The following is a 13,834-nucleotide window of genomic DNA, read 5'->3' on the forward strand; positions in this document are numbered from 1 at the left end:
TATTAAAGGGTATCGGCAAAATGAGGAGCAGATATTCCCATACCCTCAGAGCACAGGACTCCAAGGACGTGTGCCACCTGGAACTGCAGTCCGCGGTTGCCAGCCTTATGAGGCTATCCACTGAGGATCTAAGTAACCTAAACAGCTACACCGTTAGCCAGTGTGATGACGAAATCCACAAATTGGTCATGTACATAAGTAACCTGACCGGTAAAAAACTCACCGTAACAAAGGTGCTCCACCGCGAATAGTGAAGCAGGAAAGGAGACCATGGTAGAACGGATTCATAGAACGGCAGACGTCGACCTGTCTGACACCAGCTCTAACCTGGATGTAACCTCCACCCTGAAAGAAATAGCTAAGTGTCAGCCCACAGAGCCCTTAGAAGAGGAGCTACAGGCTGAACTCTATGCTGCCAGAGCTCGGGCGAGAGCCTTAATCAAAGAGCTTGACGCCGCGTAGCGGATTGCTCAGTTGGTCTAAGCCACACCGGCTGACCAGAAAACCGATGCCCCTGAAACTTGGTTTGCTTATGCCACGCTTGACCAGTACCCACTGACAATTCATGATGGTAAGTATGCAAAGGCATCTTACCCAAGAACCGCACCTCATCCCGTCCGTCAGCGCTCCATTACCCCTTTTGAGGGAGGAAGAACTCCCACCTCCCAACCAACACACCAACAAACATCAGATGATTTAGATGGCGCGGGTGCCCACCGAGAACAGGACATGCGCACACGTCCGCTTGAATCTCTTGCGTGAGATATAGAACGCTTCGACCCTGGGAACGAACGATTGAAGACTATTCAAGAGAAGTAGATCGCTGTCTCCTTGACTCGACCAGTGCTTCTGCCAGAGAGAAGCTGCGCCTTATCTGGAAAACCACCTCCAGAAGTGTCCATGTCTTCATGGAGACCCTTCCGCCGGCGATCAGAGACTGCTATTCAGTACTCTGTCAAGCCCTGCACGAGGAGAACTCCCAATTCACTGTGAACCACCGAAAGAGTACTACTTCTTTGGGCAGCGTATTGCAAGGGCATAACGTGCCTGGCTTAGAAGAAAACCATACCTTCAAGTCCCTCTTTCTCCATAACTTACACAAAAGTGTGCGTTATGATGTGACCATGCGCTGCCGTGTGTCAGACAGCAGTGCCAGGGTCCTGAAGATCCAAGCACCGGCTCTGGCAGACCTGACACTGGAAGCCCCGTGTCAAGGTCGATGCCGTCGGTTGGACAGGACAGGTGCCCAAACAATGACTGCAACCAAGGGAAACCACAACAACAAAACTCCTTTGAATAATGAATTGAGCAAAACTGCAAACAAGGTGAGAAATTTGGCGGTGAAACACAGAACGAGGACTTCCAGCAACAGAGCATGGAAGACTTCTGTGTGTGGCTGAAACAGTGCGGGGAATGGATGTCTCCAATCGCCCGCCAACCCAACCGGTACCCTCTTCACCCACCGCCAAAGTCTGCTTTGTGGATTGGGGAAGAGGACCAACTGGACCCAGGACACTCCCTGAGATTCATACACTCACCCTACTCCCATGACCTTCTTGGAAGACCTTGTCTGGAACAGCCACGCATGCCGCATATACACTTCAGTGGTGATAGGGGGCTGCACCTCCTCTCTGGCTCTGCTGGATTCTGGTTCTGAGATAAGTCCCATGAATCTCAAGTCTGTTTGCCGAGGTTTCCAGAGCAATGATCTCCCTCGGCAAACAACCTTCCTTGGAGGCCTGTTATGTTAGCATCACAAGCTCCATGCAGGATAAATCTCCCATCACACGAGTGTGGATCAGCATCACTTTCCTGGAAATAACCCTGGTACATCCCTTGCACATCTGTGCTATCGACACAGAGCCCCTGCTGATTGCACAAGAGCTGTTGGACCGCTTGGTCCCTCTCATCGACTGTTGCCAAGGGCATATCTGGGCTCAGGTTACAGTCCCCATACCCCTCGAGTCTTCTTCATGCCCACCGGCCCACAGCCGACATGTCAACGCTGTCCAAACCTCTGAGAGGTCGTTGCCTCCCCCTTTCCAGCACTCCGGTCCAGTTCTGTTGACAACCAAGCTCTTTCTTGCAACCACAAATCCTTCCTGTGTTCCTTGAAGAGTGAAAACCAATCCTTGTACTGCCCTTGGGTGGATGGAGGCATCTGCTTGGACACTGTCTTTGTCCCAGAAGCATCTGTGGCACTCTTGGTTGGAGAAATCCGCTGTGAGCCAAGATCTGTACAATTCCTTGTGTCAACGGGACAGTCCTCCAGTTTTTGTGCAGCGTAGCCATCAGCTTCTCTCGGCAGGATCACCTCAGACCCCTCTCAAAGGCGTAGAAGTGTGCACCCTTGTTGTAAAAATTGGACGATGGCAAGTCTATCACTTTGTTGTCCCGAAAGCGTCAACCAGCGTTCCTTGTGGGAGCCAACCTCTTGGTCAGTCTTGGTGCCCGGCTGGACACAGTGAACAAAATCTTGTGGTCTCAGAGCGATGCAGAGAAGCACCCTCTGACTGCTGATCCTCAACACATGCGGTCCGGACAGACCATCCCTCAGGCCTGTCAGGTTTGCAACACCATTCCTCCGCAGATGGCCGGAGCACCCATCCGACTTGTTTGGATGGGGGCTCCGGTCTGCAGCACCCTGCTTCTTGAGCTGGACCACCGGTCCACCTACTTCTTGGTCCAAAACCCAACGTATGCCACAGTTCAGATTGTGGCCTGGCAACCCTTAGGGATGCAGGTCGACAGCTTGTTCCATGACTTTGAACTCACTGTGCCAGTGATAGGGGAACTACCCCCATCCTTGTCCACAGACAACCCATCCAACATTCTGCTCACGTTTCCAACTAAGATGATTACGATAGCACACGATGAACTATTACCGGGGGGATGTGACGCCACTCTTGGAAACCAAGGTGATATGGTGGTGTACTCAATCACAAGCCAACCTGTCTATCCAAGAGACTCTCGATATGCTCTTGAAGAAGGAGATCATCAGGGAGTCTTAACTCCACGTACAACTCCCCCATCTGGCCGGTGCTGAAACAAACAGGTTTCACTTTCTCACTGGCCCATGATCCACCTAGACCAGGAATTGGCTAAGTTAAAAGGGGGACAACTTATTCTCCACAGTGAACATCTCCAATGGTTTCTGGACCACGAAAGTTGATCCAGCAGACCAATACAAATTGGCCATCTCCTTTGGCAACCACTAGTACAACTTCTGCCCATTTGGGTCGCCAAGGACAGTGCAACATCTTTCTCCAGCCGATGAGCGATGCCACAGCCCATGGGAACCTCATCTACATGGAAGACATCCTCATGAGGAGCCAGACTTTGATAAACATCTGAATGCTCCATCATGTGCTGTCAAAGCTGTCTGCAGCTGGAGCCAAACTGGCAATCGCCAAAGGACAGTGGTGTTGCACCAAGGTCCAATACGCAGGTTTGACTGTCGGTCCTTATAGCATTGAGCTGCAATCAAGCAGGGTTTAGGCCATTCAAAACATCTAAGCGCCATCTAGCGTGTCAGAGCTCAGAACTATGCCGAGATAGCAAACCCCTAACTGGGCTCCTCCGTAAAGACCAACCTTTCGAATGGGGAGAACCCCAAGAGCAATCCTTTCAACAAATAAAAGCCCTGCTCCAGGTTAGGGGGGTCACAGATTTGGGGACTATACCAATCCAACCTCCAAGTCGATTGAACTGGCCCACTCCCCAAATCTTCTTGAGGTAACAGGTTACCTGCATAGTCACCCGACCAGCAGGAATGTCAGAGAAATTCTTTCCTAGCTGGACAGGCCCCTTTGAAGTCGTAGGGAAACTGTCGCCAGTAGCCTACCGCATCAGAATTTGAAAACCGAGATGGCTTCCAACATACAGATGGGTCCATGCCAATCAGATCAAACCCTACAAGCCGTCCACAATCCCGGGAGTTGCAGCAGTCCCCACACCAATGAGGTGGGAACTGCCCCAACCCCAGAGCAATAAAGACACTGATTAAATCATACACAGTAGGGGCATGCCCTCAACTGACCCATTGGCATGCACTAACACCCCTCTAACATATTAGCCTCTTTGTCACACCACACCCCAACAACAGACCTAATCACTGATTCACACTACCTCTCTTCCGTCCTCCTTTCTTGTTGTGTTTACATTGGGGATGTTTGATGTGTATGTTGTTTTTGTTTTTTTGTTTTTTTTCTCTTGGTGAAAAATGCATTAGGGTCAGATAGGATGTTATATTCATTTAGACGTCTCTGCCTAGGCCTTGCCTCAACTCTGCCCAGACATGATAGCCTATAAGAACTTGAAACTTTGAACTGTTTAACCTTTGCCTAGCCACCAGACATGATAGGAAGGACACTAAGGATTATCACGTCCTGCACATGGACTGTTTGACCCTAGAACTGCTGGGACACTACTGTTAGAATAAATGTACATAAAGTGATTATCACAGTACTGCTCAACTTTTACTGACCCTGCAAGAATGCAGAAACCTGTGTTTTTATTAGCAGGAGCAGAGGTCATACCTCCGAAGAAGAAGCAACGACCTTCGAAGAAGATTTATGAAGAAAGGCAGGATGTCGAAGCGAGATTACTTCGTTCATAAACTAACCCTCAATGTGTTTGAGTTTCTTGTGACTTATAACTTGAATATAAATCATATAACAAGCGTCTATTCATTCACTACTTGCAGCTGTGTATTCTCACCTTTAGAGCTGCAAGAATTTGTAACTAGGGACCACCCTAAGGAAATAAAAAGAGGGGAGAACAGAAGAGATACTCCAGAGCGGGTAGAGAGTGTCACTGAGCACATCTCTGTCTGTTCTCCTTGCAAGTAAAATGAGCGCTGTTGTCCTTTGTCCTTCTTCCCTGTGTGTTTAATAATGTTCTAGGTGGGTTAAACCTGACATTAATTTGGTCCTTCGAGCCAGATACCAACAGACCGGAGGATTCCAGCGGGCGGGTGGATTCCAGGAAAACCGTGGCCACGGCGGACTCCTAAAACAGTGAGTCCGGAAATAAACCCTTTCTGGGACTGGGTATCGGCCCGCCAGCTGGGATCCAAAGGTTGACGGGATTCCGAGAGGGGAAAGACAACAGAGGTGAGTTGAGTCTTGACTTAAAAAGAGTGAGTGGCCACGGCGAATGACTAGGGGTCATTGCGCATGAACAAGCCCTGAATATTCTAGACACTGGCAGGTAAAGAATAAGAGAGACCAAGGGAGTCTCAGGGGACCAAGGGAGTCCCAGAGAAGGGGACCAAGGGAGTCCCAGAGAAAGAGACCAAGGGAGTCTCTGCAGAGGATGACGGAGTCCTGGTGTGCACCCTTAAATTCCGAGTAGGAGAGTGAATGTGAGTGTGAAAGGAGATTGACATACCACTAGGTATTTCATCTCATATAAAACAGTGGGATTTGTAAGTAGTCAACTGGTGTGGATGCAAAGGCAAGAATTCTCCACTCGAAAGAGTTGAGGTGAGAATTACCACAACAGGAATTTGAGAGACTACCCCACTGATGAAAAATCGACCTCTAGAATACCCTAAGTGTTGCAAAGGTCGAGTCAAATTAATAAAATGGGAAAGGGGTCGAGTAAAGAAAAACCAAGAGATAAATTGCAGTGTCAAGATTGGAAATTTATAGAACAACAGGATCCATGTAAAAATAAAAAATTAGACAGATGGATTGTAAAACACAATTTTGAAGGAAAATTAAATACACAAAAGATAAATGTATTGCAAGAAAGTATTATAAGAAAAACTAAGAAAAAAAAAATGAAGCAGGAAGGTTATGAAGAAACAGAGTACTGGATGAAAATAGCAGAACAGAGAGAAAGAGGAGAGAAAAAGAAAAAACAGAAAGAGCAGGAATGCAGACAAAACAATAAAGACAAAGACTGTGAAAAAGACTTAATGTATCAGAGAAAAGAAGATGATGAGACAGGACCTAACAGACGTCCTAGAGACGACCGAGACTTAGGCCAAGGGGCAGAAGGGGGGGCTGCAGGTACAGCTCCCTCAGGACCAGGACGAGGACTTTACCCAGACTTAAATGAATTACCACCATATGATGAACCAACAGAAACCTTTAGAAATACTCGATCTAGGGGAAGAGTAGGAGACTGGTCCAAAATGATGGGAAAACTTTTTTCCCCGGGAGAGAAATCCCCGCCAGTAATACAACAGGATGAGGTAGGGACTTATCCAATGATTGAGGTAGCAAATCCAAATGCTGATGAGTTTAATGATCCCGTCATTCTAGTCTATAGGACATGGACTATAGACGATGTAAAGAAAGCCATAGAAGGAGTAACCTCCCATAAGGAGGATGTCACACAGTTCGTTCAGGATATAGAAAATTTGCGACGTTCTTATCACCTGAACGGACAAGAAGTACAACAGGTTTGGATGCAGGCACTAGGACCAGACTGGCACTATATCAGGGGCCAATGGAATCCTTTAGGCGTAAATGGCCGTCCCCTGGCTCAGGATGATCCAGAGTTGAGTAACCGCATACGAAATCTAAATGACGGAGTTACTCTACGGTTTAGACATAGAGCTAATTACACTGAGATAGGTAGAGTAAAACAAAAGGAGGATGAAACCTTTGAAGAATATAAGATAAGAATGACAACTAAATTCAAAATCCACAGTGGATTGCAAGATGATGGGAATGTAAATGGAGCATTCCAGCAACAATTAAAAAATGCTCTTCATGCAGGATCAAGAGATGGAATACGTTGCTGGGTTAATAAACATTACATAGGATTCGCTACAGGAACCATGGAGGACTATGTTAACCATGCCCTCCATGCAGAAAAAGTAATTAAGGAAAAGAAAAGTGTAAAGACAGGGGGAGTGTTTTATCAGGAGAGAGAAGAGGAAAAAGAGGGAGAGGTGTTCTACCAGGATAGCGGCGTGGACTGTAAAGGCCACTTCATGACTTCCGTACTGGTGCAACAGCATGGTGCTAAAATGAAGCCAATTGCATATTTCTCGTCAAAACTAGATAGTGTGGCCTGTGCGCTACCACACTGTGTCAGAGCAGTCATAGCAGCATCTATGGCAGTAGAAGCGAGTGCAGCCATAGTATTGTTTCATCCACTTGTACTAAAAGTACCACATGCAGTCTCAGCGCTATTATTACAAACTAATATGACTTTTCTATCACCAGCAAGACACTTGTCATGTATGTCTATTCTCTTATCCCAACCTCATTTAACAATAGAGAGATGCACGGCGTTAAACCCGGCAACATTGTTGCCAGTACCTGATGATGGAATGAAACACGATTGTCAAGAATTAGCTGAACAAACAGCTAAAAGTAGAGCAGATCTTAAAGATCAACCATTAGAAAGAGGAGAAGTGTTATTTGTAGATGGTTCCTCAAAGAAGAATGAACAAGGGAAAACCCAGACAGGCTATGCAGTAGTTACACAAAACACAGTGTTAAAAGCAGAAAAATTACCCTCCCACTACTCAGCACAAGCTGCAGAGTTAGTGGCATTAACAGAAGCATGTAAATTGATGAAGAATAAGGAAGCCACAATTTATACAGACAGCCAGTATGCTTTCGCTACAGTACACACTTTTGCACAATACTGGAAAAACAGAGGCATGGTTACCTCTACAGGTAAACCAGTAACTCATGCAGAATTGTTATCAGGCCTGCTGCAAGCAGTGTAGCTGCCAAAAGCCGTTGCAATATGTAAATGTACAGCTCATATGACAGGCACAGATGAAGTTTCTCTAGGAAATGCATTTGCAGATAAAACAGCAAAAGCAGCGGCAGCAGGACAGGTTCAAGTGCTAACTGTGGAAGAATGTACAACTTTAGAGGACACTACACTAAAAGATATGCAACAACAAAGTCCTCAATCTGAAAAAGATATATGGTTAAAAAATGGAGCGAAGTTACAAAACGACATGTATGTATGACCAAACGGCAAACCTATCCTACCAAAAAATTTATATAAGTGGGCGGCAATATTGAGCCATGGTGTGACACATGTCTCAACAGGAGGGATGGTAGGACAGATACATCAGCATTATACCACTTATGGATTTAACTCTTATTCAAAAAATTTTTGTAGATCATGTTTAACATGTGCAAGACACAATCCTCAAGGGAATTTAAGGCCACGTAGAGGGCGATTCCCTACACCTCAATATCCATTCCAAAGTATCCATATGGACTTTATAGAGCTAAATCAAAGTGAAGGAAAGAAATACTGTTTAGTCATAATAGATGCTTTTTCAAAATGGATAGAGCTTTTTCCAACGAAACATCCAGATGCAATAACAGTATCTAAGGCACTGTGTAAAGACATAATACCAAGATATGGAATTCCTGAGAAAATATATAGTGATAACGGCACACATTTTGTAAATCAGACAGTAAAAAAGATTGGAATAATGTTCCACATCGATTTAAAGAATCATTGTGCTTATCATCCTCAAAGTGCAGGCCTGGTAGAAAGAATGAATGGAACTATAAAAAATAGATTAAAGAAATGTATTGAAGAAACAGGAAGACCATGGACACAGTGTCTTGATCTAGTGAAATTGCATATCAATATTACAAGCTCAATAGGTCTAACTCCGTATGAAATGCTATTTGGAAGACCTTATAGATTACCACAATTCAAAAATCAATGGGAATCTGATGATGAAGCTAACTTGGCAGATTATATGAGGAAAATGTTAGAAAAGCAAAAACAGGCATCTGTTGATAATAATCCTTCTGTTTCTCAGCAGGAGGCCCAATTAGTACTACCAGGAGATTGGGTGCTGGTACGAAGTATTAAGAAGAAGTACTGGTATTCACCCAAGTGGGAAGGGCCCCATCAGGTACTGCTGACCACACCTACAGCCGTACAAAATAGCAGAAAGATCAACATGGATTCATTTAACGCACTGTAAAAAGGTCATTTCAGTTGAAAGCTCCGATAGGGGAGGTGAGCCAAAGACTGATAATAGGGTAGATCCAGACGTTTAGAGGCTGGATAGACCTGAAAGTCAGTGAAGTTTTTACAAGACACCAAACCAAGTAGAGGAGATTGATTTTCGACTAAAATGACTCCTAAGTGGTTATCACGGGCCATCAGAGGATCGTTGGTGACTATATTCCTTATAATAACCTTTCTGCTAATATGGCACTTGTGGAAGCCACCCCGAGGGGATGGAACAGACACAGTACAAACGTTAAATCAGATGAAAGAAGGAATCAGACTTAGTTCAAGATCAGTTCAAAGACGATGGCCTAATCTGCCATACAATCCGTGTAACCGTCCCCATAATGGAGAAAGAACCACAAATGAACTTTATGTTTGTTACAATGCAAGTAAGTTTGTTAGCACTGTATTCATACCACGGAATTCATTTAAACTGGGGGGATATGCAGCAGATCAGTGGAAAGGGTATATATTTTACCTAGACTCACAACAAGATAAAATTGAGAAAATAGATAGAGCTTACCAGCATGTTGGAGGGAACAGATGGGGCCAAGTGTTTGCATATAGTGGAAGTGGATGGTCACATGGTTCATACGGGTACCATCCACGTGCACAGAACTGGACTAAACGATTACAACTTGGTGTAGATAAAAATCAGATAATTTTGAAGTTTAATACCACTGCAGTTCCTTTACAAGATAATAGTGAAGATCATGCTACACAGGCCCCATGTCATGTTTTAAGCCTTTGTGTATATAGACAGACTGCCAAGGACCCCTGTGTACATTTGAGTCTCTGCCCTAATATAACCAGCCCCGTTGAAGCAGAACAAACGGAACAGAAAAATGACACCATAGGAGGCCTCACGACTGGCCCCAAAGGTGCTGTTAACATACAAATTATTAACCATAATGGTGAGATAAAAGTCGATGAATGGTTCCAAGTTATAACAGGTATTTCAGCACAAAGCAACAACTGGAGGACTTATGGTAGAACAAGCTGCAAATACAGCTAAAGGTGATTGTGTAGTGTGTATGGGTCCTAGGCCGATATTACAAATAGTACCTGCAACAATAGATAAAAAATGTGTTGCGGAAGTAATGAACAAAACAAATCCGAATATCACTTGTGCGAAGTGGGATTTTGTATTTCCAGTCACTATATCAGAAAAAGAGAAACCTATATTTTCCAAAAGAGTTGCATTTGGAAACTTTACTTGTATAAATATAACAGGAGGTGGAAAGCTTTTAGGCAATCTCTCCAGTGAATGGTGCTCTAAGGTAATAATTGTGACTGGACATTTCAAACCGGTGCCTCGAGGGGACATTTGGTGGTGGTGTGGTGATGACAGATTATTTGACAAATTGCCTAAAGATGTGAAAGGATTTTGTGCTCTAGTAACACTATTACTACCAGTGTCCATACACCCTATCTCTGCTAAAGAACTTACTGTTAACTTGTCTAGTGTTTTACCTGAGCAATGGCACTGCAAGAAAAGATCTGCAACTTGGTTATCAGACGGTGATCCTACATATATTGATGCAATTGGTGTACCACGAGGTGTTCCAGATGAATACAAATTAGTAGATGAAGTAGCAGCAGGATTTGAGTCATTTTTATGTTGGTGGTGTACAATTAATAAAAATGCAGACAGGATCAACTACATCCACTACAATGTTCAAAAGTTAGGTAATTGGACACAGAGCGGCTTCGAGGCGGTACATGGACAGTTGTCTGCAACTTCTCTCATGGCATTCCAGAACAGGATAGCCCTGGACATGTTGTTGGCTGAGAAAGGAGGTGTGTGTGCTATGTTCAGAGAGCAGTGTTGCACGTTCATCCCCAACAACACAGCTGTTGATGGCAGCCTTACTAAGGCCATAGAGGGACTCCGAGCTCTCAATGGCAAGATGAAAGAACACTCTGGGGTTGACACCTCAATGTGGGATTCCTGGATGGATGTCTTTGGAAAATATAAAGCTCTAGTGTCCTCTGTTTTGGTCTCTATAGCAGTGTTTGCTGCAATCTTAACTTTGTGTGGATGTTGTTGTGTGCCCTGCCTGCGTTCTCTTATTAACCGTCTAATTACTACAGAAATTTCACCCATGGAAGATAAAGTGGCTCAAATGTATCCCTTGCTGGATAGTAATTCTCAAACTGACGAGGAGAGTAGTGGAGAAGAAGACCCTATTAAAAACGTACTGGATTTGTTCTCAGTTTAAAAAGATTATAAATGTTAAAGACATTACCTCCAAGTGTAAACTTACTTGTGCTCATAAAAATGATCTCGCAGTTGAAAATCTTAATGAAGTGACTGAGCAGAGTGATATGAGAAGTTGAGCAAGAATGTGATAAACAGGAGGGAAATGTTAGAATAAATGTACATAAACTTTTCACACACACAGTACTGCTCAACTTTTACTGACCCTGCAAGAATGCAGAAACCTGTGTTTTTATTAGCAGGAGCAGAGGTCATACCTCCGAAGAAGAAGCAACGACCTTCGAAGAAGATTTATGAAGAAAGGGAGGATGTCGAAGCGAGATTACTTCGTTCATAAACTAACCCTCAATGTGTTTGAGTTTCTTGTGACTTATAACTTGAATATAAATAATATAACAAGCGTCTATTCATTCACTACTTGCAGCTGTGTATTCTCACCTTTAGAGCTGCAAGAATTTGTAACTAGGGACCACCCTAAGGAAATAAAAAGAGGGGAGAACAGAAGAGATACTCCAGAGCGGGTAGAGAGTGTCACTGAGCACATCTCTGTCTGTTCTCCTTGCAAGTAAAATGAGCGCTGTTGTCCTTTGTCCTTCTTCCCTGTGTGTTTAATAATGTTCTAGGTGGGCTAAACCTGACAACTACAAAGATCAGGGCTGCAGTCCAGGGCTTTTTCTTTGCTTGCAGCTGAAGGAAAAATGACACAACCATTTAATCTGTATTTTTTATTTGTATAATAAATAAACTTGTAATACTTCATGACCACATTTCACAACCACACAGATATTCGTAGATAAAACGAATGTTGAGACATGACTCATGATTTGGAGAATTGTTTGTCTGTATCCAGGTTATTTTTTCATTGTATTTCTACATGAAAAGTTACATTTCTTACTCTTTACATTTGTCATATTGACTGAACTGCAAGTCTGAATGGAAGCAATGCAACAGAGAGTACGACTGTGTCTCGGTGAACTGTTACTCCTTTGGTATAACACAACAATAAAGAAGCAATAAATAAGAAAATATCTGGACAACTGGACACATGAGGGTCCATAACAACAACAAAAACACAAAACAAACTCAAAGTCACATGACCTCTGGCATGATCAAAATGTAATGAAAGGCATGAAAACATGAAACCTGACAGACAAGGTCAAGGTAACACTTCACCTGAAAATGTTTGACCCTATCAGAACCACATCATTGAACTGTATTTGAGAAACGGATGAAAGTGGAGTTGTTTAGCAGCTACTGTGAGGATATTTACAGCTGACTGCTCCTGTAACTCCTCCCGTTGCCTATTTGCTACTATTTGGCATGGTGATTTGGGAGAGAAAATGCATTATTTTAATCATCAATTGGTTGCTAAGCACAAGTGCAAAAAAATAAAAAAGCACTTTGAACTTCTCAACTGTAAATGGAAATAAATGATAGTTTTCTGAATTTCCTCTGATTCTATAATAAATACCTTTCGCCATTTCCTGAAGATATTCCACAACCTGTTCCACTCATTTTCAGTATTTCGCACTTTATATTTCAAATGGTTGCTTTGTTGGATAGTAAATGTATGATTATATATGAGGTGGGAAAATCATTTATACTCTCTGTAGGTTGAACACTATAAGCTACAAAGAAAAAACAATATTATATCATTAATATAATCAATAAAAAATACTACATACATGTTTTTTTTCTTTTACTGTAAGGAATGTGCTTCACGATTATTTCAAGTCAAGTGTTAGATGAGTGGTTTTTGAAAACAGATGGTAATGTTTTCCAGGTCAATACTCAGTGTCATCATGCATACACACACGCGCACACACACACCAAACACCACATCTTATAGTAGGACTGTATTACATGTCTGGGTACATACAATAACTTTTATACATCTTCAGCTTGTATAAATGCGCTACTTTGATGAGCATGCACGCCATGACAGCCACTGTAGGTCAAAACTAAAGTCACACAGTTGGGTCTGAAAATTGGTCTCAGGAGTTGCTGAGTTACTGAGCCATAACATGATTGGGTCTTAATGGATTCAGCTGCTGATTCAAATAAGGACTCCAAATACTGTGTGAGCAGGTCTGTATTTTTTCTTCTGGTTCTGGTTATACTTACAGCACATTTTCAATGATCTATCATATCTACATCTTAAAACAGTCGGAAACAATAAAAACTTATTTAGCCACTATTTCTAAATCATCTCTAGAGAAGAAAAAATGTATTCTATAAGTAAAACAGGATTGTTTTTTAATTTATACTATTTCATTTTGTTTGTTGCTTTGTTTTAATTGTCACATCCTCAACTGATGCCATACTTCTTTTTGTTCTGAAAACAGCCTTCTTCAATTCAACTGAACTCGTGCATTTTCATAGCTTTTTACCACATCTCATGACCTTCTTCAGCAGACGCAGCTTACATATAGATAAGGTCATGTTATAACAGTTATTATTATTATACTATGGGGGTATGGGATAATTTTTTCTCCTCCCAGTGGAGTTTTTTGTACAGCTGATTCCTCTGAGGTCTTCTTACTGTCCACAAAAAAAAAAACAAAACCCCAACAACAAAAAAAAAAACTCTAATCCCATTTGCCCTGACTAAAAATTCTTTTAATTCAAGGCTTATAACTCTTCGTGTCT

Source organism: Echeneis naucrates, chromosome 16 (genome assembly GCF_900963305.1).
Source record: "Echeneis naucrates chromosome 16, fEcheNa1.1, whole genome shotgun sequence".
Taxonomy (NCBI): Eukaryota; Metazoa; Chordata; class Actinopteri; order Carangiformes; family Echeneidae; genus Echeneis; species Echeneis naucrates.